General features: G+C 40.5%; 2 pseudogenes; both read right to left on the bottom strand.

Moving 5' to 3' along the window:
- The window catches only part of LOC142433190 (RNA-binding protein 48 pseudogene), a 191,001-nt pseudogene that overhangs the window by 146,464 nt on the left and 18,894 nt on the right, over positions 1-25,643 (bottom strand).
- Positions 351-527, bottom strand: LOC142435083 (U1 spliceosomal RNA; annotated as a pseudogene).

Genomic DNA, 25,643 nt, shown 5'->3' with positions numbered 1-25,643 from the left:
CCATAAATAATCAGAGTGGTTGCCTTTGATTGCAGGTCTATGGTCGACACATGAGAAATTTGGAAAGTTTCTTAGAAATAAAGATACTTGGGACCCACTCCTACAAAATCTGACTGGAACTCAGTTTCTTTGACTGGAACTCAGTTTCTTTCTAAACACTCCTTAGATGATTCTCATAGCCTTCATTAACAATTCTTGAGATTCATAACTCATTGCTTAATCTCAAAGCTTTAGAGACCCGGAGGCTCAACAATATCCTAGAGATTCTCTTAGGGCTCATTGGCTTTATAAACCACGTTTTAAAACTGCGATTTTGATCTTTTTCCCTGTAAGCAGTGCCTTTTCCTTTTCTGGAATCTTAATGATATATTTTTTTCTTTTTTTCCCCCCACTACCACAAATTATGCAGTCGAGTTTCCCACATTTGGGGAAATCGCAGGGTTCAGCACATCCAGAGTGCAATGGATAAGCCTCGCCCTGGGAAAACCACCTTCGTGATCATGGTATCTCCCCTGCCAGGTAAGTATGATATATATTTTTTCTGAATACTCCCACCTACTCCTCCCTTATCGACACAATCATGTTCTGGTCATTTTGTAAAAATGAAGGATGATCACATCATATGGCAAAAGGGAGGATGACTATATAACTACATAACTGCTGACTTATCATGGTGTGCCTGGTAGTGCAGTGGGGGACAGGTTGGTCTGCTAACTACAAGGTGAGCCATTGGAAACCACCAGTCGCTTTCTGGGAGAATAATGAGGATTTCTACTTCCATAAAGAGTTACAGTTTCAGAAACCCACAGGGGCTGTTCTACTCTGTCTCATAGGGTCACTATGCGTTGGAATTGACTCACAGGCATTGAGTGAATGAGAACTGCCAAACCACTGAGAATCATGGTCCAGCCACGTTGACATATAACCTTAATCAAAACAACCAGCGTTATTCTTGCCTCACACCTTGGCATTCATTGCTGCTGCACATATGCCGTTAATGAACAAGAGCAGTAGATTTTTTATTATGGTCATACATGAAAAATATTGAATAAAGAATCAATAAGTGAGTATATGTACACAAATGGCACTTTTATATGAAGTATTCTCTAGTCTCTTATCTAGTTTTGTGTCACACATATATTTCACAAATAATTAGCAGCAATCATAATTCAAGCTTTGTTTCAGGGCTAGGTTAGTATTTATTGTCCCTGGTTCTATGTTGTAACCATCTGTTTCCCTCAATACATAATAATACAGCATTTACAGGTTTGACTGTCTGTTCCACTACTGCTGACTTTGGGGATTATGTCTTATTTGTATTTGCATCACCAGTGCTTAGCAACCTCCCTGGCATTTAGTTAGTGTTCAGTAAATGTTATCTGATGTTATCGTTCTTGAGGGGGTGGGGAGGACAGATGGTGTGCTCTGGGACTAGAATACACTAGATAAGGGTTGACTAGTCGGCAGCATGGTTTCTGCATGGTGGGCATGGGAAGAAGTGGTGGGAATCGAGGTTGAATAGGCAGGCAAGCAGGATGCTTGGTAAAGTGGAGGGTCTTGGAAAAAGAGGAAGACCATGTAGGGGATGGATGGACACAGTGGCTGCAAGAATGGGCTCAAACATAATAAGGATTGTGACGAGGGTGCTGTTCTGTTGTGTTGCGCGTGGGTTCATTGTGGGGTGGAACCCATTCCGCAGCACCTATCAGCAACAACAGGCAAGTAAGGTCAGATGATGAGGAGTCTTGCGTTATTTTTGAGCACTGGTGAGTCATTGAAAGTTATACACACAGAGGATGCATGGTGGGTGTGCAATTGGAAAGAGGCTAGGAGAAGAGCCACGTAATCATGGTGGATCAGTTCGAGTTTATTTCAATAATCTAGGTGAATTAGGATATGGACCTAAACTAAGGTTGTGGTTGAGGAATAAGGAAGAGAGGATCAAAAATAGTTGGTGGGCTAGAGCTCTGGTGGAGTAGTTAGGTACATGTTGAGATATGGTTCGATACCCTCTGCTGGTGCTTGAGTGAAGATGAGGCTTTCTACCTCTGTCAAAAGTTACTGTCTCAAAAGCCCACAAGGGTAGTTCTGCCACGTCCTATAGGGTCGCTAGGAATCAGAATGGACTCTGTGGCAGTGAGGTGAGAGAGTTGGATTGATGATGGACAACAGATGAAGGGAGCTGATTCTGCACCTCTTTATGTCTGTGATCAGTGATATCACATTGGTCACTTAAAACTGGCTATTGTGGGGGCCTTTTATAAAATGGCAATTGGCAAACACTTCACATCAGGGCTTTTGTTTCCCTTTAAAGGCAATTCACCGCACATTGCTGCATTTATCTCCATTTAAAGGCCTGGCTTAGTTGGTGGAGAGATTTTTCTGGAAAGCCTTATCTTATTACCACTTCTGGATAAGGTACATTTTATGTATGCTCAGATACCATCTGAGTGTTTTCACATTACAGTGCTCAGCAGACCATATTTCAGTAAACCTGTTTACTTGGATCCACACCACCCTGGATTGTAAGTTATGCAATGACAGCAGGATGTCTGCCCGGCTCACATGCCTACCAGAGAAAAAAGTGTTCAAACATTTTGACGTAGGATTGTATGAATAGATAATGTTTCATCCCAAGGGGGCTTGTATACACATTATGCTACAGCGATTCTAGAAGTGGTGTATGCACTTGTACTACTTTAGGATCAATTGAATGAATCAAAATGATTATAAAATTGTCAGAAAAATCATACATGCTTCCAGATTTGCAAAGAGAACAAAAAGAATAGGACATTTCTCTGACCATTAATATGAAGGAAATGATTTTGAGATAAATTATTTTTCTTCTTTTTGTTTTAATCATTTTATTGGGGGCTTGCACAACTCTTATCACAATCCATCCATACATCCATTGTGTTGAGCACATTTGTACATGTGTTGCCCTCATCATTCTCAAAAATGTTGCTTTCTACTTGAACCCTTGGTATCAGCCCCTCATTTTCCCCCTCCCTTCCTGCTCCCCCTTCACTCGAGATGAATTATTTTTCATTTTGTTTAGTTTTTCTTCCTTTCAGACATGAGCACTTCAGTTGTATTTGCATTGTAAATGTAGCATGAGAAAGTCGCCTTTCACTATTTTGATTTGAAGAAGGAACAAAAGATATTAAGAAGGAAGTGAGACTTTTCCCAACTTTTTCATGTTATTGACATTATGTCTATTGACATTGATAACTCCCTGTCAAAATGCATTTATCTAAGGGTAAGTAAAAAAAGTGTTGCTATAAAGTCAGAGAAATATTAAACAAACATATCAAAATGTGAACCTACGCCCGTACCCTTCTGAAAGTAGTGTTCCCACCTCTCTAACACTTCCTTGAAGAATTCCCAGATACTATCTGATGCTTTTCATGTTACAGACCATATTTCTGTTTCATATTTTCTTTGAGTTACACCATGTCCAAACTTCAGCTTGGGCATCCTCAACAGACTCAAGTCATGTTAATTTTAAATGTTCTTTGAATTTGGAGAACCAAGAGAAGGGAATTGGCAAGATCAGGGATGGAGTTTGGATGGAGTAAGCTTTTCCAATGAAATTATTCTAGAACAGCCCTTGCTACCCTTGAAGAACAAGCAGGTACATTGCTGTGAGAGGGGAAATTTTCTCAGCGCATCTTTCCTGGGCCTTTTTCTCACCAACACAGTTTTCAATTTTCTTAACGCTTTTTCATAAGAAACTCCCATGATTGTCTTGCGTCCTGTGAGAAAATCTATCAAGATTACCTCTTTGTAATTCACAAAGAGAGTCATTTGTAATGCCCCCCAAAGTCACCGAGCCTTCAATTGAACTGGCCCAGAAGACTCTCTTGGAAGCCACTTTTTGGACTGGATCCTTTCTTGGAAGGCACCATAAATTGAGACAAAGGTAAGAACAAACGAATCTTCCTTGGAAGAATGATCCTTAGAGGCAGGGATGGTGAGACGCCTCAGGTGCTTTGTACAGGTTGTCCAGAGAAACCAGTCGATGGAGAAGGGCCTCATGTTTGGGAAAGTGAAGGGGTGGCAAATAAGAGGAAGGTCCTCAATGAGATGGAATGTCAGTGGCTGCATCCATGGGCTCAGGCCTAGGAATAATGGTGAGGACGGCTGAGGACTGTGCCATGTTTCCTTTTGTTGAGCACATGGTTGCCATGTGTCAGAGCCGACTTGATGGCACCTAACAACAACAACAACAACAAGAACAATAACAACAACAGCATGCAGATGCACACCCTTGCTTGCTGAAAGCGAGCAGGACTTGGAGCACTTCCAGATGAAGATCCAGGACTATCTCCTTCAGTATGAACTATAACTCAGTGTAATGAAAACCCAAACCCACACAGCTGCACCAACAAATGGAGAAAAAATTGAAGTCGTCACAGGCTTCATGTTGCATAGATCTAAAAATCATACTCATGGAAGCTGCAGTTAAGAAATCAAATAATGTAGTACATTTGGCAAATCTGCTGCACAGATCTCTTTAAAGTGGTAAAGAGCAAAGTGTTAAAGTGCCCTTGACCTCAACCATAGTGTGGCAGTTACATAATAGACTGTCAATTTGAGGGAGGGGATGGAGTCTAGCCTGTCAATGAGACCTCGATGTGGGCATGGCCTTCTCCTGAGGATTCTGGGAGCTCCTGTCTTCCTCCCTGGAGACAGGACATACACTCTCCCTGCGAAACATTCCTGTTGACAAGCCAGATATCGGACTAGTATCAGACATATAGACTGATATCAGACTTAGTGGACTTTATCTGGACTGGGCTGGGATGTTTTCTTCATATACAATGAATCTTTGATATAAAACATTTTGTTGTACACCCATGAGTGTCAACGAATTTGTTTCTCTAGTCAACTCAGACTAACACACATGGTATTTTCATTTGCCTCATATGCATGCAAAAGCTCAACAGTGAAGAAGGAAAACCAAGATGAACTGACACTTTTGAATTGTGGTGTTGGCGAATAAAATTGAAAATACTGTGGACTTCCAGAAATATAGGCAAGCCTGTCTTAGAAGTAAGGATGGTGAGACTTTGGATATGTTATCAGGAGAGGCCAGTCACTGAGCAGAACATCATGCTTGGGAAAGTGAAGGTAATTAAGAAGGAGGCAGACCCAGGACTAGACGGGTTGGTAACAGGACAGCAACAATGGACTCACACCTAACAACAATGGTGAGGATGGTGCAGCATTGGGGTGATGCTTGTGTCAAATTTTGAGAAGTGTGATTCTCCCGAATCTTGCCAAATGTTGGGTGACTTCTGAAAAAATGCTTAAGCACACAAACAAAAAGAATTTTGGGGGCATGGAAAATGATAAAGACTGTTGGTTTACTTAAACATTTTTATTGTTTAATTCTTAAAATTGTAGAATCACTGCTTCTCTACTTCAGATTGTTTCTTATTTATTAAATACTTGGAGGCTCTTACAGCTCTTATCACAATGCATGCATTCATCTGCTGGGTCAAGCACATTTGTACATATGTTGCCATCATCATTTTCAAAGCATTTTCCTTAAATTGAGCCTTTGATATCAGCTCCTCGTGAACCCTTGATAAATTATACATTATTATTTATTTTCACATATTTCATCTACTTTTTTTTTGTAGTTCGTCCCCATGGGAGGAGGTTATATGTCGATCCTTGTGATCAATTCCTCCATTCTCCCCACCTTCCCCTTATACTCCTGGTATTCTCATTATTGGTCCTGAGGGGTTTATCTGTCCTGGATTCCCTGTGTTGCGGGCTCTTATCTGTAGCAGTGTACATGTTCTGGTCTAGTCACATTTGTCAAGTAGAATTGAGGTCATGATAGTGGGGGGAGGGGAAGCATTACAGTACTAGAGGAAGGTTGGATGTTTCATCGGTGCTATACTGCACCCTGACTGGCTTGTCTATTTATTGTGACCATCTGTAAGGGGATCCCATTGATACCTCATGATCACACAGGCTAGTGTGCTTCTTCCACGTGGACTTTGTTGCTTCTTAGCTGGATCACCTCTTATTTATCTTCAAGCCTTTAAGACCCCTGGTACGATACCTTTTGATAGCTGGTCACCATCAGCTCTCTTCACCACATTTGCTTATTTACCCATTTTGTCTTCAGCAATCTTGTCAAGAAGATGAGCATCACAGAATGCCAGATTATTAGAACAAAGTCTTCTTGTGTTGAGGGAGTACTTGAGTCGAGGCCCAATGTCCATCTGCTTCCTTAATACTTAACATTTAAATATAAGTATATAGATCTATTTCCCTATCATTATATATAAATATATTTGCATATGAACATGCCTGTATTTAGACCTCCATAAATGTCCTTGGTGTCCTAGTTCTTTCCTCTATTTCCTTTTGCTTTCCTCTTGTCCCACTATCATGTTCGGCCTTCATTCGGGTTCAGTAATTCCTCATTGTTACATTGCCCTTGATTAAGCCACACTAAGCCTCCTACGCCTTTCTGTCCATGATTTTAGTTCACTTGTTCCCTTGTCCCTGGTTTGGTTGACTGCCCCCCCTTCCTTTATCCCACCTCTCCTCTAATGTCCCCCACCAGATCTGGCGGTCCCATTGTTTATCCCACCTATCTTATCTATATAGACATGCAGAGACACTAATAATTTAAAAAAACAGGGAAAGCCAAGCAAAAAGCAAAAATAGCACAAGACCCCAAAACAACAAAAAGAAAACCAATGACAAAAAAGGAAAAACCTATAAATAGTTCCAGGTCTGTTTTTGGACCTTTAAGAGTGTTTTCCAGTCGAGTGTGATGGGGTGCCACACTCTGTACCCCAAGTCTATTTTGGTATTCCCCAGGGATTTCATTGCTTTGCTCCCCTTGCTGCTCTGTTGCATGCCCTTAGTGTTTCACTCCAATGTGATGGAGTCAGATCTGGCACAGTTCCTGCACTGTGTCTCCAGTGTTGGCCCCAGAGCGCTATGGTTCAGTGGGGGGATATCCTGTCTGGTGCTAGGGCCAGCCCTATGGTCCTTTCTGTGCATTGTCTGCTCTGAATAGGTATATCATCCTCAGGGCTTGGTGGGCCAAGATGTGTTCCACTCACTCTCCTTCCCTCTTCCCTCTTCATTTCTCCTGTGTGCTCTAATCAGATGTGTCCTTCTCCCCAAGCTGTAACTTCAGTGCTGTCCTATGAAGTGCATTCTTCTGGGGGTGGGGGAGTCCACATAGCGGAGATTGGGGCAGGCCCACAGACCTCTCAATTGGTTCCCTGTTGTATTCACATCTTGACACACTGAGTTGAAGCTTGGTCTCTCTCTATCCTTCTCTTGTGGGGATATAAACGATGCTCTCCTCTTGGATGGGTTAGTGCTCAGCTTCCCCACTCATGTTTTTTTCTCCTCTTTCTTTCCTCCTACTATTTAGTTGGCTGCCATATGTATCCCTGGATTGGATTTTGCCTCTGCCTCATTCCAGGGATGTATGTACAGAGTAACTTTCCCCGTAGGCTCCATTTTTTAAGCTTACTTCAGTGGACTCCTGTTGTATTTATCCTTTTGTGTTTGGCTTACTTCGCTTAGCATAATTTTCTCCAGTTCTTCTCATGTGGTAATGTGCTTCATGCATTCATCGCTGCTTTTTATTCACTTAAAAATGTTAATTAAGGTAGAATAACATATATAAAAATGTTTAAAAAAAGAATAATCTGAAGTATGCAGCTAAATGTGGAAGAAAGATGTGACAGTCTTCTTACAACTCTAGAAATCTTTTTTTTAAAATTGGGTTTTCTTTTTTATTTTATTAAATACGTTTATTGGGGACATTTACATATTTTATCCACACATTCATCCATTGTATCAAGCACATTTGTACATATGCTGCCATCATCATTTTCAAAACATTCTCTTCCCACTTGAGCCTCTGATATTAGCTCCCCATTTCTTCCCTCTCCCTCCTCCACCACCCTCCCTCATGAACCCTTGATAAGTTATAGATTATTATTTTCATATATTGCATAGACTGCCATCATCCCTTACCCACTTTTCCATTGTTCATCCCCCTGAGAGGAAGTTCTAAATTGATCCCTGGAATTGATTGCCCCTTTCTGCCCCCTCCCCCTCCCCTAGTCCTCCTGGTATCTCTACTCTCATTGTTGGCTTTGAGGGGTCTATCTATCCTGGATTCTCTGTGTTGCACGCTCTTATCTGTAGCAGTGTGCATGCTATGGTCTAATCCAATGTGTAAGGTAGAGTTGAATTCATGATAGTGTGGCGAAGGAAGCACCAAAGAACTAGAGGAAAGTTGTGTGTTTTATTAGTGCTATACTGCACCCTGACAGGCTCATCTCTTCCCTGTGATCCATATTTAAGGGGATGTCCAATTGTCTACAGGTGGGCATTGGGTTTCTATTCCATGTGCCCCCCTCCCCATTGACCTTGGTTATGGTTTTGTTCTTGGTCTTAGATGCTTGATATCTGATCCCACGGACACCTCATGATCACACAGGCTGGTGTGCTTCTTCCATGTGGGCTTGGTTGCTTCTGAGCTAGATGGCCACTTGTTTATTTTCAAACCTTTAAGACTCCAGATGCTATATCTTTTGATAGCAAGGCACCATCAGTTTTCATCACCACATTTGCTTATGCACCTATTTTGTCTTCAAATATTATGTTGGGAAGGTGAGCATAACAGAATGCTGAATTATTAGAATAAAGTATTCAGGTATTGAGAGAATACTTGAATCGAGGCCCAAAGTCCATATGCAACCTTGATTTAAAAAAAACAACAACAAATTTTTATTGGGGGCGCTTACATCTCTTATCCATACATTCCTCCAGTGTGGCAAGCACATTTGCGCATGTGCTGCCATCATGTTCAAAGCATTCTCTTCCTACTTGAGTCTCTGATATCTGCTCCCCATTTCTTCCCCTTCCCTCCCTGACCCACCCTCCCTCATGAACCTGTGATAAGTTATAGATTATTATTTTCATGGGTGAGTTAGTGCCCTGCTCCCCCCTACCCATATCTTTTATTTCTCTCTTTCTGTCCCCCCTCCTATTTAGTTGGCTGCTGGATTGGGTTTGACCTCTGTCATAGTAGCTGGACCTCTCTCCAGGAATGTATGTACATAGTAGCTTTTCCCCTATGTCCCATTTTTTTAAAGCTTACCTCAGTGGACTCATGTTGTACTTGGCCTTTTGTGCTTGACTTACTTCACTTAGCATGATTTTCTGCAGTTATTCCATCCGGCAAGGTGCTTCATGTGTTATTGCTGCTTTTTAAGGGATGTATAGTACTCCATTGTAGGTCTGTAGCACTGTTTTTTGATCCATTCGTCTGTTGATGGAAATTTGTGTTGTTTCCAATTCCTTGAAATTGTGAACTGTGCCATGATGAACATTGGAGCACAGATGTCTGGCCATGGTTTGTTTCTTGCCTCTTCTGAGTATATGCCCAGTAGGGGGGTTGCTGGGTCGTATGGTAGCTCTATTTCCATCTGTTTTAGATGTCGCCAAATCAGTTTCAATAATGGCTGTACATACCTACAGGTCCACCAGCAGTTATTGAGAGTTCCTATCTCACCACAGTCCCTCCAACACTTGTTGCTTTCTGAATTTTTGAATTAGGCTATCTTTGAGGGTGTTAGGGTGTATCTCATGGTTGTTTTAATTTGAATTTTTCTTATGGCTAATGATCAGGAATATTTTTTCATATGTTTATTGGCTATTCAGATTTCTGCCCATGTGAAAGTTCTGTTCAGGACCTTTGCCCACCTTCTCAGTGGGCAATTATTTTTTTTCTTATTATAAGCTAGCAAATTAGTGTAGATTTTAGTAGTCAGGCCTTTGTCTGATGTGTCATTGCTAAAGATGTTTTCCCAGTCCATGGGCTTTCTTATTACTCTCTTGGTGAATTCTTTTGATCTACAAAGTGTTTTATCTTCAGTATATCCCACTTGTGTATTTGTGACTCCTCTGTCAGTGTCTCTCGCTATTTCTGATAGCCTATGTATTCCCTGTGCCAAGGTTCTCAGGTTTGCCCCAATTCCCTCATTAATGGTTTTAATAGTTTGGGGTTTTACCTCAAGGTCTGTGATCTACCTTGGGTTATTTTTGTGCACGGTGTGAGGTAAGGATCTTGCTTCATTTTTCTGTAGGTAGATATCCATTTTTTCCAGCACCACTTATTGAAGAGGATATCTGCTTCCCATTTGATATTTGTTGGGCTCTTATAAAAGATCAGTTGTCTGCATGCTGATGTTTTCATTTCTGGGTCTTCATCTTTTCCATTGGTCTGAGTACCTGTCATCATATGAGTACCACACTGTGTTGACAACTGTGGCTGTATAATACATGCTAAAGTCAGGTAGAGCTAGCCCTCCTACTTTGTCCTTCTTCTTGAGTTGTTCTCTGCAAATTCTTGGCTTCTTCCCTCTCCATATGAATTTGGTAATCAGTTTTTTCATGTCTTTGAGTAAGGATGGTATCTACCTCAGATTTAATTATCGTCTTGGACCTGTTTTTCAGTGACCTTGAAGGTTGTCATGAAATTCAAAGATAATAAACTTTGAAAACAAACCACATTTTAATATATTTAAAAACCTATGCCACAGTAGAACAGGAAATGGAAGCTCAACAAACCCCCAAACCATTGAACTTTCTACCTCTGAATCACTGTCTTTGATATTGCCATGGTGAGATTTATTTTGTGATCTTATCACTAATTGTGCATGTAGACATGCTTTCGACTGTTGTTTTCTCTTTTGTTAAAGAGAACCTACACTCAATGAAATCTCTAGAATGCAGATCTTAATATCAAAATATTTCCTAACATACCACATATGATAAGTAAGTCTTTTTGTGGCCACAAAGAAATTCAAAAAGGCTTCACAAAGTTCTCAGAAAAGTGGCATTAAAGGCTAATAGAATTTTTTCACAGATATTTGTACAGTGAACCCTCATACACTGAATTCCAGACATCCGTCATACAGATTCTTCTTGAGTGAATTTTCACTCCATTAGTGGAATCTCTCATTTCAGCATAGTTGGCCATAATTGAGCCCCCCAAAAGCACACCTCTGTTGCAGAGGTTAATGATTAAAGAATATTTCAAAATTGAATGAAGCCTATTGTTTCCTATAAATTAACTGAGTGCTTTTAAATGTTATTGATTGTAAATACCATATATACTTGTGTATAAGCCGAGTATTCCAGCACATTTTTAATATAGTTTTGTGGTAAAATAAGGTGCCTTGGCTGATATTCGGATCCACTTACGGTGGAGTATATATCATAACTATTCAGATTCCAAGTGCCTCTATTTATCAGGCTTTCAAGGCAAGTGTTGATCTAGAATAATAAAGGCAAAAGAACATAGAAAAAAAACCCTGATGGAAGGAATAATTTTTGGCCTTGTATTATGATGTCTAGATAAAGAGATACTTTTGGTGATCTACTCAGTGTCCTTGGAACAGCCATTGAGTAGTGATTTCCATGCTGAGGCAGAGAGTAACAGGCAGAATATATGGTTTACAATTCACTACTACCTGGCTTAGCTCTTTTCAGAGGGAAGTATCTCAAAAACACGACTGGTACCTCTTGTGAGTACTGAAGAAATCATTATAGACAATGTTACTTTAAGGATGATGTTCTCTGGTTTGACATTGAGAGGGAGGGGACAGAAGAGGAACTGGCTTTATCCTATTTTCTGGTAAGATGGTCCTTTGGCTGGTTTTATCTTTTTTGTTGCTCGTATACCTTGATACAATGGGTTACTAGAAGTATTTTAGTATTGTTTCTTTAAAAATAACTTGAAGAATTAAAATGGTCAAAAGGAAGAAGAGCATAGGAAGACTTCTACTCTATTAATGTAGCTACCCCTGTCCCCCTCGCTGAGGTAGATGTGAGCTCATGAAACAGGAGAAAAGAGGATCGCAGGAAGATGAGGGTGCATGACGGACACAGATAGAAGGGGCAGGTGCTCGGACAAGCAACATGTGCGGCAAATTCTGTCTCAAGGATGTGCTTCTATCCTTGGCCATGATAGAGGTCTATGTCCTTGAGTCTTTTGACAGGGATTCTTCTGGACAGTTGTCTTCTGTTGTGCTCTCTCCCCAAGTCGCTCTGGTGGGATTGTCTGGAGGGCTGGGTGTGTCCGCCATCATTCTGTGCAGCGACTAGAAAACTACTGGACATGATGTTAATTCCGACACATGGTGAGCCTGTGTGTATCAAACTAGAACTATGCTCTCTACGTATTCCAGTGGGATAGATGCTAGATAGATAGAGCGAGCAAGTGAGTGAACCAGTCCTTTCTTCCAAGATACACAGCTCCCGCGACATGACACTGTCTTTACATACTGAGCCCTCAGTCATTTCTTATCTTTCAAAACGGAAAACACTTAATCTGGGCTTCTTGTAAATGTGTGGTGTGAGGAGAGCAATGAGGAGGGACAAACTGAATGGGGCTGCCCCTTGTGGGGTAATCTTGCTGCTCTGGGGTTTGTCTTCATTGGCCGAGTTACCACATGGGTTTTTATATAGGTTTCCATCAGCCTTGAAAATTTGGGTTCTTTTGCCCCAATTGATAAAGTCTGTCCTGAGAATGAAAAAAAAAGAGGGAATGAAGGATTGAAAAATACGAGAAAGAATGGAGAGAACGTTTGGCCTTCAATTCTTAGCAAATACAGCAAAACCTGATGCAGCTGGACCCTGTGTAAGGCCCAAACCCGAGCGAGAAGCAAAGCTCAACTATTTTCCACTGAAAGGAGTGATAGACAAGTGATAAAACTGTCAAGGGCAGAAACGTTTTGTGACCCCAGAAAATAAGTCTGCCCCATCAAATCTCAATTCTCACAGCTTTCATTATATAAAGGAAGCCTACAACTCTTCTTTGGGAGGACAGTTGTGTATAAAAGGGACCAATGGCACGTGCTTTATAGAAAAGCCATCTTGGAAAAACTTAAAGTGGTATGGTAGTGGGGACAGGGTAAGAGTGTTGACATCCCTCATTAGCTATGTGAAATGCGTAAAATAAAAGTTTCATAAACATTGAAGCTACTCTGTGTATCGGACTTTATAAGAATTGATAATTAATTGGAGGATGAGGCAGAGAAAACAAAAGAACCAAAATTATCTTAACAATGAGACAAACTAAGGTGGTAAGCATTGCTCAGAGATGAGGAAATGAAGGGCTTTAGAACTTTCTGTGACTTAAGAATCAGGAGAAAGATGGGGCTTTCCTCTCCAGTAAAGAGTTACAGTCTAAGAGGCTCAGAACCCACAGGCCAGTTCTACCCTGGCCTGTAGAGTCACTAGGAGTTGGATTCAACTCATGGTAGGGTTTTTTTTAATGGCTGAAGAACAGGTGAATATAATAGACATTCATTGAATAGTATCTATTTTAATTTAAGAGATGGTAAAAGCCATTGGTAGCTATGACATGAGGTGTGTTGTCTTTATTGCTTTAAGTGAATTGCTGATAAGCTGATGAAGACCAGTTGAAGATCATTAAATGTGCATTTTGTCCCGAGTGAGTAGTATACAGCAGTATCCTAACCTTCCCATTACTATACCCCATTTTGTGTGTGTGTGTGTGTGTTTGGAGGGGGGCAGTTGTTAATGCGCTCTACTTTGGGAAACAGGTTTAGATGATGTTCGATCAGAACAGACCTTTGAAGATGCTAACTTAGCTCAGCAAGGTCCGGTGGTGACTCAGCAGTTGAGGAGGGGTCACAGGTGCTTTGAAGAGGAAGCACCGCTTCTCAGAACTTTCCTCTTGACCTCCAAGGGACCTCTGCCCTCCCATTCTCTCTTTAAATTCAAATGGAAGCTCTACATCTCTGAACTTGACATAGGATTCTGAGTGTGTTGAGGATAAAAATTGAATACTTATGATTAAATGATATCACCAGCAAACTGATTACATATAAGGGACCAACCGCAAAGTAACCACCACATTGTTTTTTCTCTTGGTATCTATTTCCTAGCCTCCCTTGCAGTTAGTTATCGCTGTATTTAACCATTGGCATGTGAATGAAAATGCCACATGACACTTTTAGGTCAAGCCTGTAAGCCTACAACAGATGCTTTACATATTCTTTGTCCACATTCTACCTGCATGGCAAGAATGATCTGGAAAGTTTGGTGTTGGGAAATAATAATACCGCCATTAACCAGAATCCATGAATGATGGTGGAATAGAATATCCATCGCCTGTCCCAACGCCCCTCTGATCCGGGCTACGTAAGACTACTGGGTGCATAAGAAGTACTTTCAGTTTTGTTCAGCTATTGAAAGTCTAGGGGGGAAAAAAGTCCAGGGCTTCTTTGTTATCGTAGTTGTCCTATGTAACTAACTCAGCGAGTTACTGGGTATTGTAGCCAGTTCACCAACTAATGTGTTTTCTTCTTTTGGCACTTGTTCACGTATTTTCACTTTGTATAGGTTTTGGGGGGAATTTCACTCCTCTTGTGACTCTAGGGGTGAAATCTGCCACTTGGGTCCAAGCTCCTCAGAGGAATGTCATTCCTTAACTATAGATCGTGGCTCATGGATGAATTTCGGACTCAAGACTAATGACGCCTGGGAACGAGACTCAGAGTCCTTAGATCTAGAGTGACTCTTTCTCTCTCTCCCTTGAAGTGGGAGGCGGGAGCATGTAACACTGGGGCTCATTGGGATCAGAAAGAGGAGTACAAGAACCCGAGGATAAATTTGACACATTGAGGTAAGAACATAGGACACTGATTTCATTATTGAACAAATGGATCAAGCCTACCCTGATTCCTGCACTTCAGCTTTGTATCATTTAACAGAGCCCTGGTGGCATAATTGGTTACACATTGGGCTCTTATGTTAACCTCATGGTCAACAGTTTGAACCCACCAGCTGCTCCATGGGAGAAAATTGAGGCTTTCTGCTCCCATGAGTGGGAATCAACTTGATGACAGTGGGCTAGGTTCTATGATATTTTTAGTTGATTTTTGTGTTAAGTGCAGTGTGAGAGTAAGAGTGGCATGTGAGAGAGGGCAGTGGTTAAATGAAGACACATTTTCACGTGTTTCCAAATGATCAGAGATCTCTGGGTGGTGGCCGAATTTAGAAGTAAATGGAAAGTACTGCAGATATGAGTGAGTCTTTTGTTGTTATTGGTTTTCATTTCAAATAATATTTTGCCTTGTTAATTAATTTTAAAAATAGTTTTATTGGCCTATAATTTACATATCACACAATTAATTGGTTTAATCATATTAAGAAGCACTGTGCAATCATCATCACAGTCAATTTCAGAACATTTTGTTCTTTCTCGTATTCATTGTTGTTAGCTCCCCATCTCCTCGCAACTTTGTGTGCCATGCCCCTAGGCAATTATTAATCCAGTTATTGTCTCTATCCTGGATTTCACACATAGAAAATTATACCAAACAAAACAAGAAACAGACACACGCACACACACAGAGAAACCCAAACAACAAAACAGAGTAAATCCTTAATAAAAAAAGCAGAAAAGATTAAAATATCAAAAACTGAAACAACTTTAAAATGGGTAAAATGGAGATCAAATGATAAGGTGTTATATTTTAATCTAGCTACATCTGCCTTAATACTTTACAATGCTCTCTGTCTGGCCTGTGATCAGAGGGGAGTCACTGAAGGCTGACATACTTCCTAGGACTGAAGGGTGAAATGCCTTAGGGTAAGAAGATGCAATCACTGCTATCCAAGGTGGCCATTGGTTGTTGGTTCAAATATTTTGCTTTGTGATTGGTCAATGAATGGTGACCTGGGGCTACCATATGTTTGCTATTTTAATGCTCTTTGCTTCTTTATGACATGTATTAGTCTAGAAGGCTTGGCTCTGCCTTTCTTAATGAGTGGTATTGAAAGTGCCCTATCCCCAACCCTCATTGTTAGTATAAATAGTGTCCAGTCACTTAAGCCTTTAATCTGTACAAGTCAACAGTTCATGTACTGAAGAATTTCCTTTTTCAGCAGTGTTTCAAGTTCTAGCCTATTGGTTAAATTAATGGTACTATCAATAGAATTACCTTCTGCCCCATGGAGATGATTTATAATGTTCTCTATTATAAAATAAGAATGATGTCTCTAAAGTAGACAAGAGAGATATATAAACCATAGATCTATGAATGGATTTGGGCTCACACTTAATCATTGCCCTAATCTAAAAACCCTTATTTCTTATGATACTTACTTGATACTTGTCCTCCGGAAGAGATACTGAATATATGGGTGTTTTAGAAAAGTGTGGTGAAGAAATCAGATAGTGTCAGGCTATCATAAAGTAGCATCTGGACACTTAAACAAAAGTTAAACTCACTGCCATCGAGTCAATTCTGACTCATAGTGATCCTATAGGACAGGATAGAACTGCCCCTGTAAGTTTCCCAAACTGTAACTCTTTATGAGAAGAGACAACTCCATCTTTCTTGTGTGGAACAACTGGTGGTTTTGAATTGCTGACCTTGCGGTTAGCAGTCAAATTCCCAAGGCTCCCATGGGGTCTTAAAAGCGTGTCTTCAAACAAATAGTCTTATAACTCCACATGGAAGCAGCACATCAGCTTGTGTGATCCAAGGATTGTAAATAATAAAATCCAAATCTGAAGGAGGGAATAGTATCAGAGTTTAAATTCTGAACACCTAGTTTGCAGAAGACTGTGGATGACAGTGAAAGCCCAAAATCTATTTGTATTGTGCCACATGGATTAAAATAATCCTTTATAGATTTTCAGGGGTGAAAGTTTAAACAGCAAGTTAGGTTCCCTTTGGGCAATTTCCACACAAATCATTCAGTTACATTATTTACAGTTATCACAATGTGTGAACATTCTCTGATTTCCCTACCTGTCACCATCTCATCTTTGCTTTTGAATAATTGGTGCCATTTTGGTCTCATATTGATGGCTTTGAGCAGAATATGGGTCTTGGGTAATTTCCTTTATTTTATGTGTTGTTCTGTTTTTTTTTCTTTTTCTAAAAGGTGATTGAAGGGGCTCAACTCTGGTCTAGATTTAAAGAGTGTCTCAAGATGATAGTCTCTGGATGTCCTCGGTTCTGTACTGTTACAATTTGTTTGACTTGTTTATTGTACGCATTTGAGTTTTGCTCCAGATTTTCCCTTCATTCTATCTGGGAGCTATTTGACTCTAGTCTAAGCGATTATTACTCCAATCAGAGTGGTCAATGGTGGTAGCTGGGTACAACCCAGTTCTTCTGGTCTGAGGGCAGATGAGGTTGTGGCTTATGCAGCCTTGTGTCTTCTCTGAGCTTTTGGTTACCTTCTTAGGACTTTGGTCCCAGTGAGGAAAGACCTGTAGTTGTGTTCCAGATGGTTACTCACAAGCTTTTAAGACTCCAGATGCTATCTATGGGCGAGCCCTTTGGATGATACCATTGGTGTGCATATCTCTTTGCATGTCTAGGTATAGTCTCATTGTAACTGTCCCATAGTTGCCATACACTGAGCAGGTATTGGTATTCTATGACAGTCAGATAGCCTTGAAGGAAACCAATGCTATAAAGAAAGCGTATGTGCCTGTTCTATTTACCCCTTCATTAGTTTAGTCATGTCACGAAGAGGTCACATTTCTCCAGTCTCTCAGCTTCTGACTTACTGTGCCTTTTAGTGAAGAATGGATTCTTTGGATTATGAGGAAAGGACCTTGTGCAGAAGGCTGGGAATATATAGTGCTATAGAAATATATATTGTGCTATAGAGTAGATGAAAGGAAGGACCCACAAGTTAAGCCTTCATTTTTGATGCAATTGTCTCACAAATGTATCAGGGAACTTTCTGTTTCTGTAGAAACCAGGTCCTTCTATAGGACATCGTTAGCATATTTTTGCTGCTACTAAGATGATTGTGATGCGTTTCTCCTGGGGGAGGTGGTCCCATGTCTTTCTTCACACTTTCCTGGCCCCACTATCACCATTTATGCCCACCACAATGTAGGCCCAATAGCTAATGTGCATGGATTCACCTTTTAAAAAAAATCTATGTAGTATCTATTTTCACAGCAGATTATACAGTAGATCACCTAATTGATGTTGCAGTGAAGACAAACTGGTCTACAAAATCACCAGGCCATGTTCTGTGCTTAGGTGCTGTGGAGGTGGTTTTGGCTCACAGCGATCCCATGAACAAGACACCCCCCCGGTCCAGCGCCATCCTCACCAATGCAGCTCTGTTGGAGCCCATTGTGGCAGCCGCTGTGTCACTCCATCTTGTCAAGGGCCTTCCTGTGTTTCACTGTGCCTCCACTTTACCCAGGATGAGCCTCTTAGGTCAGAAGGCAGTGACAAAGCAAAACAGAGAAACACGTCAATCAAAAAGAAAACAGAATATATGAAAAACGGATACAACTTTAAAATAGCCCGGAAGACCCCATTGGACCTTTTCTTTGAGGGCATCATCTTAAGACTAGGACAAGCATATGATTGAGAGAACTTGTCTACAGTCATCTACTGATTATAGATCCTGCTGCATTCTTCTTTCTGTATTGTCCAGCTTTCACACGCATCTGAGGTGCTTGGTTGGGTCAGCCACACCTTAGTCCTCAAAGTGACATCCTTGCTTTTCATTGGAGCACCAGGTAGGGAATCAGACGCATATTGCACAGGGCAAATCAACTACAAAATACCTCTTTAAAGTGTTAAAGAGGGAAAAAATGCCACTTTGAGAACTAAGGTGCACTTGGCTCAAGCCATGGTCTTGTCAATCACCTCATATACATGCGAGAGCTGGACAAAGAGTAAGGACAACCAGAGACAAAGTCATTCATTTGAAGCATGCAGTGAGTGAAGGGTATTAAATATACCCTGGCCTTCCAGAAGAATGAGCAAATCCATATTGGAAGAAGTATAGCCAGAATGCTTCTTAGAAGTGAGGATAGTAAGACTTCATTTCATGTATTTTGGACACGTCATTATAAGTGGCCGGTCCTTGGAGAAGAACATCATTGAAACAGAGAAAGACCCTCCATGAGATGGGTTGACACAGTGGCTGCAACTGTTGGCGGAAACCCCAGAATGATTATGAGGAGGGGGCAGGACATGGCAGTGTTTCCATCTGTTGTACATGGGGTTGCTGAGTGCACCCAGCAACAAGAATAACCAGCTTCGAAATCAGGAATGTACGCGCTCCTTTTTTGTTCTCGTACTTCAAAAATGGTTTGGTTATTCGGGGCCTCTTTCCATATCAAGTTGAAAATTACATTTCCATTTCTATGAAAAATGTCTCTTGAATTTTGAACAAGATTGCATTGGATCTTTAAATTGCTTTGTGTAAAATTGACATTTTCTAAATAGCAAGTTTTCCAATCTCGGAGGACTGAATATATTTCCATTAATTTATGTTTGGTTTAGTCTCTTGTAGCAGTGCTGTACAGGGCTTTGTTAGTCTAAGTCTTTTGTTTTCCTGATTGTCTTTCGAGTTTCCCCTTTGTTGGTGTATAGAAATAAATCTAACATTTCATATGTTGAGCTTATACCATGAAAGTTTGTGAAATTATTTCATTAGTCACCAAATATTTCTTACAGATTCTTTAGGCTTTTTAATATATGTACAAGAGCATGTTATCTGCAAATATAGTTTTACTTCTTACACTCCAATTTGGATGCCTTTTATTTCTTTTTCTTGCCTTCATGCGCTGACTGACACTTGCAGGGCCATACTGAGTATAAGTCGGTGTCTTGGCTTTCCCTCTCTTTAATTGATATGTCTCTCATCTAATTTACCCCCCCCCCATACATGCTAAAATTGATTCCCATGGTATATGCATTTTCTTCTGGAGGTGAAATTCCAGTCCTTTTTCCTTTCTATGTTCATTCAGAAAGTTTCAAGGCATGTTGAAAAGTCAGTCGATAGGTGACAGCTAGCCAGCTTAATGGGTAGTCTTTGTTTGCTGTGCATTTGTGCATTCAGGGTCAATTTGGGCAACCCCCCCCCCCACTCGTTCTGACTTACCTGGGGTGAAGGTGGAGTAGAATTTATTTTTCTATTTGAGGTCCAAATTTCCTTTATTCCTCTGGCTGCCACCCTAGTGATGTGAAATCTCCTACACAGGGATCATCAGTGAAAATGAAGTGTTTCTACCTCGGTTTTGCTGCTGTGGCACCCAACTTGCTGACTGGGTTTTAGGCTGACCATCAGTTGGTTTCTTTTCCGAAGATAAGGTCTAGTTAGTTCCACAGTCTGGGAGTGGAGTGGGGGTGGGGGAGCCATAGGCTACATTGCAGTACAAATTAGGCTGTCAGATTTCCCTGGTGATAGGCCAAAAAATCTAAAACAAAACAAACCCAAAAATCTTCTGCCCCTGTTAAATACTTCCTTCTTGTTTCAGTTCACGTTTTGTTGCTTTAACTTTTGGATTGGTTTCCTAGGTTCTGTAATGATGTTTTAAGCTTCTTGTTGGTGCTATCTTGCTGTATATTTTCTCCTTACATAATTATTGTGGGTACTTTTCTATGTGCTTCTGCCCATGTTGCCATATTTGGGATAAATCTATAACTTCAAACACTCTGGTGGAGCAATGATAAAGCTTGGCTGCTAACCAAAACGTCGTGGGCACCTAACAGTGGCTCTGGTATGAGAGAAGACTTGGCCATTTATGCCTTTAAAGATAACAGTATAGAAAGTTTTATAAGGCAGTTTTACTCTGTTTTACAGAGCCACTTTGAGTTCCAAAAAACTAAATGTCACACAGCAGTATATCCATATAGTGTATCCAGAAAATCTCTGTGTGGGTTGAGCTTACAAGAAATTTATTTCCATACAAAATAAACCATTTACAAAATGCAACATAGAACTAATATAATGAATAATGATTCATTTATTCTTATTAGTCTCTTATGATATACTAATTAGATATCTGCAAGTATATCTGAAATGATTTTAGAATTGATGAAATATAGCATTTCCATAATATAATGAACTAAATCTTGAATAATTTTCAGGTAGTAGCACCAGTTTACAAGTGTTTTTTTTTCTTTCCATAAAATATTTTAGAAAAAATGTCTCAGAGAATGGCTTCTCACTCTTCATCCTTTGCAGCAACTTATTGCCTTGTATTTAATTAGAAACCAGCATAGACAGAAGAAATCATCAAAACTCCACCCAACTTCCCACAGCATTTACCCACCTGCCCCATAGCTTCTGAATATCGTTTGTGTCTTTGGTGGGTAAGTGAGGGAGATTCAGGTGAATTTTGTGTAGGACGTTGTGTGGGGTGATAGAGGCATGGGTGCAATTACTTAAAGAGAATTTGTTAATTAATAGTCATAAAATATTCTGATTTGGGGGCAACAACTAATCATCCAGTCCGTTCCTTACAGAGGTTCATTGTGTCACAGAAGCCATGCTCCACATGGACCTATATAAACAGATTTTAAAAGTGTTTTCTTCTTTCTGACAACTGGAAAAATAACGATGCTGCACAGAAACCCCAGTTAATGATGATCTATGCTGTAGTAGCATTTAACCAGGTTGTTAAATAGTGGTTTCCTTTATGAGTTAATGAATTTGTCTGGCAATTGTTATTTGAAAGGTTGGTGGACACAATAGTTTAAACCTGAGCAATTTAATAGAAAATTAATTTGAAATAAAGACAAACACTTTCTAGAATTATAATAAAAATGCATGGGGTTTCAACAGAAAATAAAGTCCATTTAGATATCTTTTTAAAGTATTTCCCCCTTTTTAATTCCATTTAAAAATAAATTTTAATTGAGTGAAGGTTTGCAGAGCAGATCAGTTTTCCCTTCAACAATTCTTACACATTTTGTTTCATACCATTGATTGCAATCCCACAGTGTAAAATCAGGTAATCCACTTCCTTCTGTGTTTTCTATTTCCATTCCTCCTTTTTATTAACTGTCTACTCTGTTTGATTATTTTATGGAGTAAGGATGATAAAATCAGGAGTAATTTCTGAAAAGATAAAAAAGTTGAAATATACAATATTTATTATTAATTTCACAGTAAGAATTTGAAATACATGAAAATAATTGCAAATCCATAAGAAACACTGTAAAATAAATGACCTCGGATTCACTCCCCCCCCCCCATGGATTAATATATTTGTCCTAACCACAAATTTTATTTATGAAAAATTTAAAAAACTTAAGAAGCTTCAATATTTATCTATTATAATTATTTTAATTAAGATTTCAAGAGTGCATATGGTATCCTGTGATCTGTTTTGCACATTTATTCATGTGCTTTACATTTTTCAACCTTAATAAACATACTCTATATGTGTCTTTATAATACCTGATAAAGATTTAGCTGTCTGGGACTTAAACGTGAATTATATGTTCCTTTTGATGCTCTGAACCTTCAAGAGAATATCAAAAAAGTATTTGCCCAAGATAACTTTGAAATAAAAATTTAGGGTATCAGGGGTGCTCCAGTAATTTCCAAGCACTTGCTGTATTTGTGCCGCACCCCCACCCCCCAACTAAATTGGTTGCTTACCCAAAGGTGAGGTGGGAGGTAGGGAAAGGGCCTGAAAATGAGATTATTACTTTTCAGACTAAGAGATAATTCTAGCTACTTAATGTAGCTCTTATAAAGCCCTTCATACAACTGGGGAAAAAAATTAAAGTCAAGCATGTTTTAAAAAAAAATGTTTACCTCAGGGGACTTGTGTTGTACTTGTCCCTTTGTACTTGGCTTACTTCACTTAAAGCTACTGTATAGAAACATTTCTGGGGTGAGGACCAGGTAATATGGCAGGGCCCAGACCCAATTCTGGGATACACATAGTAGACAACTGAAAAGAAGGTGGGAAAAGGGAAAAAATAATAACAAAAAAAGAAATGGTTAGCGGGGGCACAGGGCATTAACCCATCCAAGGGGAGGGTATTGTTTATCTCTCCACAGGGAAAGAGGGACCAGACTTCAACCCAGTGCTCCAAGATGTGAATACAACATGCCAGTGTGGAGTAGGGAACCAGTGGAGAGGTCTGGGACGCCGGCCCCAATCCCAGCTACTAAGTGGACACATGCCCCTCCCCCCCAGAAGAATTTATATCACAGGACAGCATTGAATCTGCAGCTCTGGGAGAGGGACATATCTGATCAGAGCACATGGATGCTAATGAAGGGGGAGGAAGAGTGAGTGGAGCATATCCTGGCCCACCAGGCCGTGAGGGCGATGTTCCCAATTAGAGCAGTCAGTCTACAGAGAGGACCACATGACCAGCCCCACTATGAGACATGACGTCACTCACTGACCCATAGCTCTACAGGGAACAACACTGGAGACACTGTGTGGGAATTGCACCCGATCTGATCCTGCCACACCGAGGCAAAACACTAAGGGGGTGCAACAGAACAGCAAGGGAATGGATCGGCAAGGTCACCAGTGAATGCTGAAGGTGAACTTTGGGGCCAGGACTTGCTGCCCCAACAGACTGGACAGCAAAATACTCCTAAAGGCCAACAAGCAATCCTTGAACTATTATTGTTGTTGTTTTGTTGTATGTTGTTGCTTGGTATTACTCTGTCTTGTTTTTTGTGTATGTTATTATCTCTGCAGGTCTGTCTAAATAAGACAGGCTGGACGAACAATCTGGAGGAAAAAAACAACGGGATGGACAGTTCCGGGGGGACATGGGAGAGGGGGAGGTTGGGAGAAAGGTAGTGGTGTTAACAAACCTAGGGACAAAGGAACAACAAGTGATCCAAATTGGTGGTGAGGAGGGTGTGGGAGGCCTGATAGGGCATGATCAAGGGTAATGTAACAAAGAAGAATTGCTGAAACTCTGGTGGGGACTGAGCATGATAGTGGGATAGGAGGAAAATCAAAGGAAATAGAGGAAAGAGCTGGGAGGCAAAGGGCATTTATAGAGAGAGATCCAGATAAATAAATGAACATATGCAAGTATATTTATGAGGATGGGGAAATAGATCTATGTGCATATATGTATAGGTTTAGTATTAAGGTAGCAGATGGACATTGGGCCTCCACTCAAGTACTCCCTCAATGCAAGAATACTTTCTTCTATTAAATTGGCGTCCCATGATGCTCACCTTCCAGAAATAACCGCTGAAGACAAAGCGGGTGAATACGCAAATGTGGTGAAGAAAACTGACAGTGCCCGGCTGTCAAAACATATAGCATCTGGTGGTCTTAAATGCTTGAAGATAAACAAGCAGCCATCTAGCTGAGAAGCAATAAAGCCCACATGGAAGAAGCACACCAGCCTGTGTGATCATGAGGTGCCGAAGGGATCAGTTATCAGTTATCAGGTATCAAAGAACCAGAAATTGTATAATTGTGTGCTCACCTTCATGATATGATTGCTGAAGACAAATGGGTGCATAATGTGCAAATGTGGTGAAGAAAGCTGATGGTGCCTGGCTATCAAAGGATATAGCATCTGGGGTCTCAAAGGCTTGAAGGTAAACAAGCGGTCATCTAGCTCAGAAGCAATAAAGCCCACATGGAAGAAGCACATCTGCCTGTGCGATCATGAGGTGTCAAAGGGATCAGGGATCAGGCATCATCAGAAAAAAAATCATATCATTGTGAATGAGGAGGGGCGTGTAGAGTGGAGATCCAAAGACCATTAGTAGGCCACTGGACATCCCCTTACAGAAGGGTTTCAGGGAGGAGATGAGCCAGTCAGGGTGAGATGTAGCAATGGTGAAAAATACAACTTTCCTTTAGTTCCTAAATGCTTTTCCCCCACCCCCGTCACTATCATGATCCCAATTCTACCTTGCAAGTCTGGCTAGGCCAGAGGATGTACACTGGTACAGATAGGAACTGGAAACAGAGGGAATCCAGGATGGACGATCCCTTCAGCACAGTGGTGTGAGTGGCGATATTGGGAAGGAAAAGGGAGAGTGGTTGGAAAGGGGGAACCGATTACATGTGACTTCCTCCCTGGGGGATGGACAACAGAAAAATGGGTGAAGGGAGACGTTAGACAAGGCAAGATAAGACTAAATAATTTATGAATTGTCAAGGCTTCATGAGGGAGGAGGGAGTGAGGAGGGAGGGGAAAAATGAGGAGCTGATACCAGGGGCTTAAGTGGAGAGCAAATGTTTTGAGAATGATGGGGGCAATGAATGTGCATATGTGCTTTACGCACTTGATGTATGTATGGATTGTAATAAGAGTTGTATGAGCCCCTCATAAAATGATTAAAAAATTAAAAAAGTCAAGCATGTTAAAACCCTGTTCATTTATAAAATAAAAAGATTGTATGGGTTTGTAATTACAGCTCAAAATATGTCATACACACAATAATCTACAACCCAACTGAAGTCCTTGGTGCTGGCAGTCAAGGCACATCCTGTTGCCAGCAATGTGAGGCATTAAGAAACACCAGGATATCAAAAGTCCAGAATTACATGTATTAAGCCACGCACCAGGGGATTCTCTGATAAATACACATCATTTAATGATCAGTGTTTGGTAGAGGGTGAAAACATTCATTAGACTAAAAATGCCACAAACGTTCTTAATTCTCATTCACTGTAAAACTTCTTAAAATTCAGTCTTGGTTCCCATTTTAGAATATGTGGTACTCTGGAGGGCACATGATGGGAGCCAGTATCCAGCAAAAGATGGGTCCACACAACTTCATCGGTTGAACACAATTCTTCCCAGTTTTCTTTT

This window comes from Tenrec ecaudatus, chromosome X (genome assembly GCF_050624435.1).
Source record: "Tenrec ecaudatus isolate mTenEca1 chromosome X, mTenEca1.hap1, whole genome shotgun sequence".
NCBI lineage: Eukaryota > Metazoa > Chordata > Mammalia > Afrosoricida > Tenrecidae > Tenrec > Tenrec ecaudatus.
Note: the sequence above shows the minus strand (reverse complement) of the source record. Positions and strands in the feature narration are given on the sequence as shown.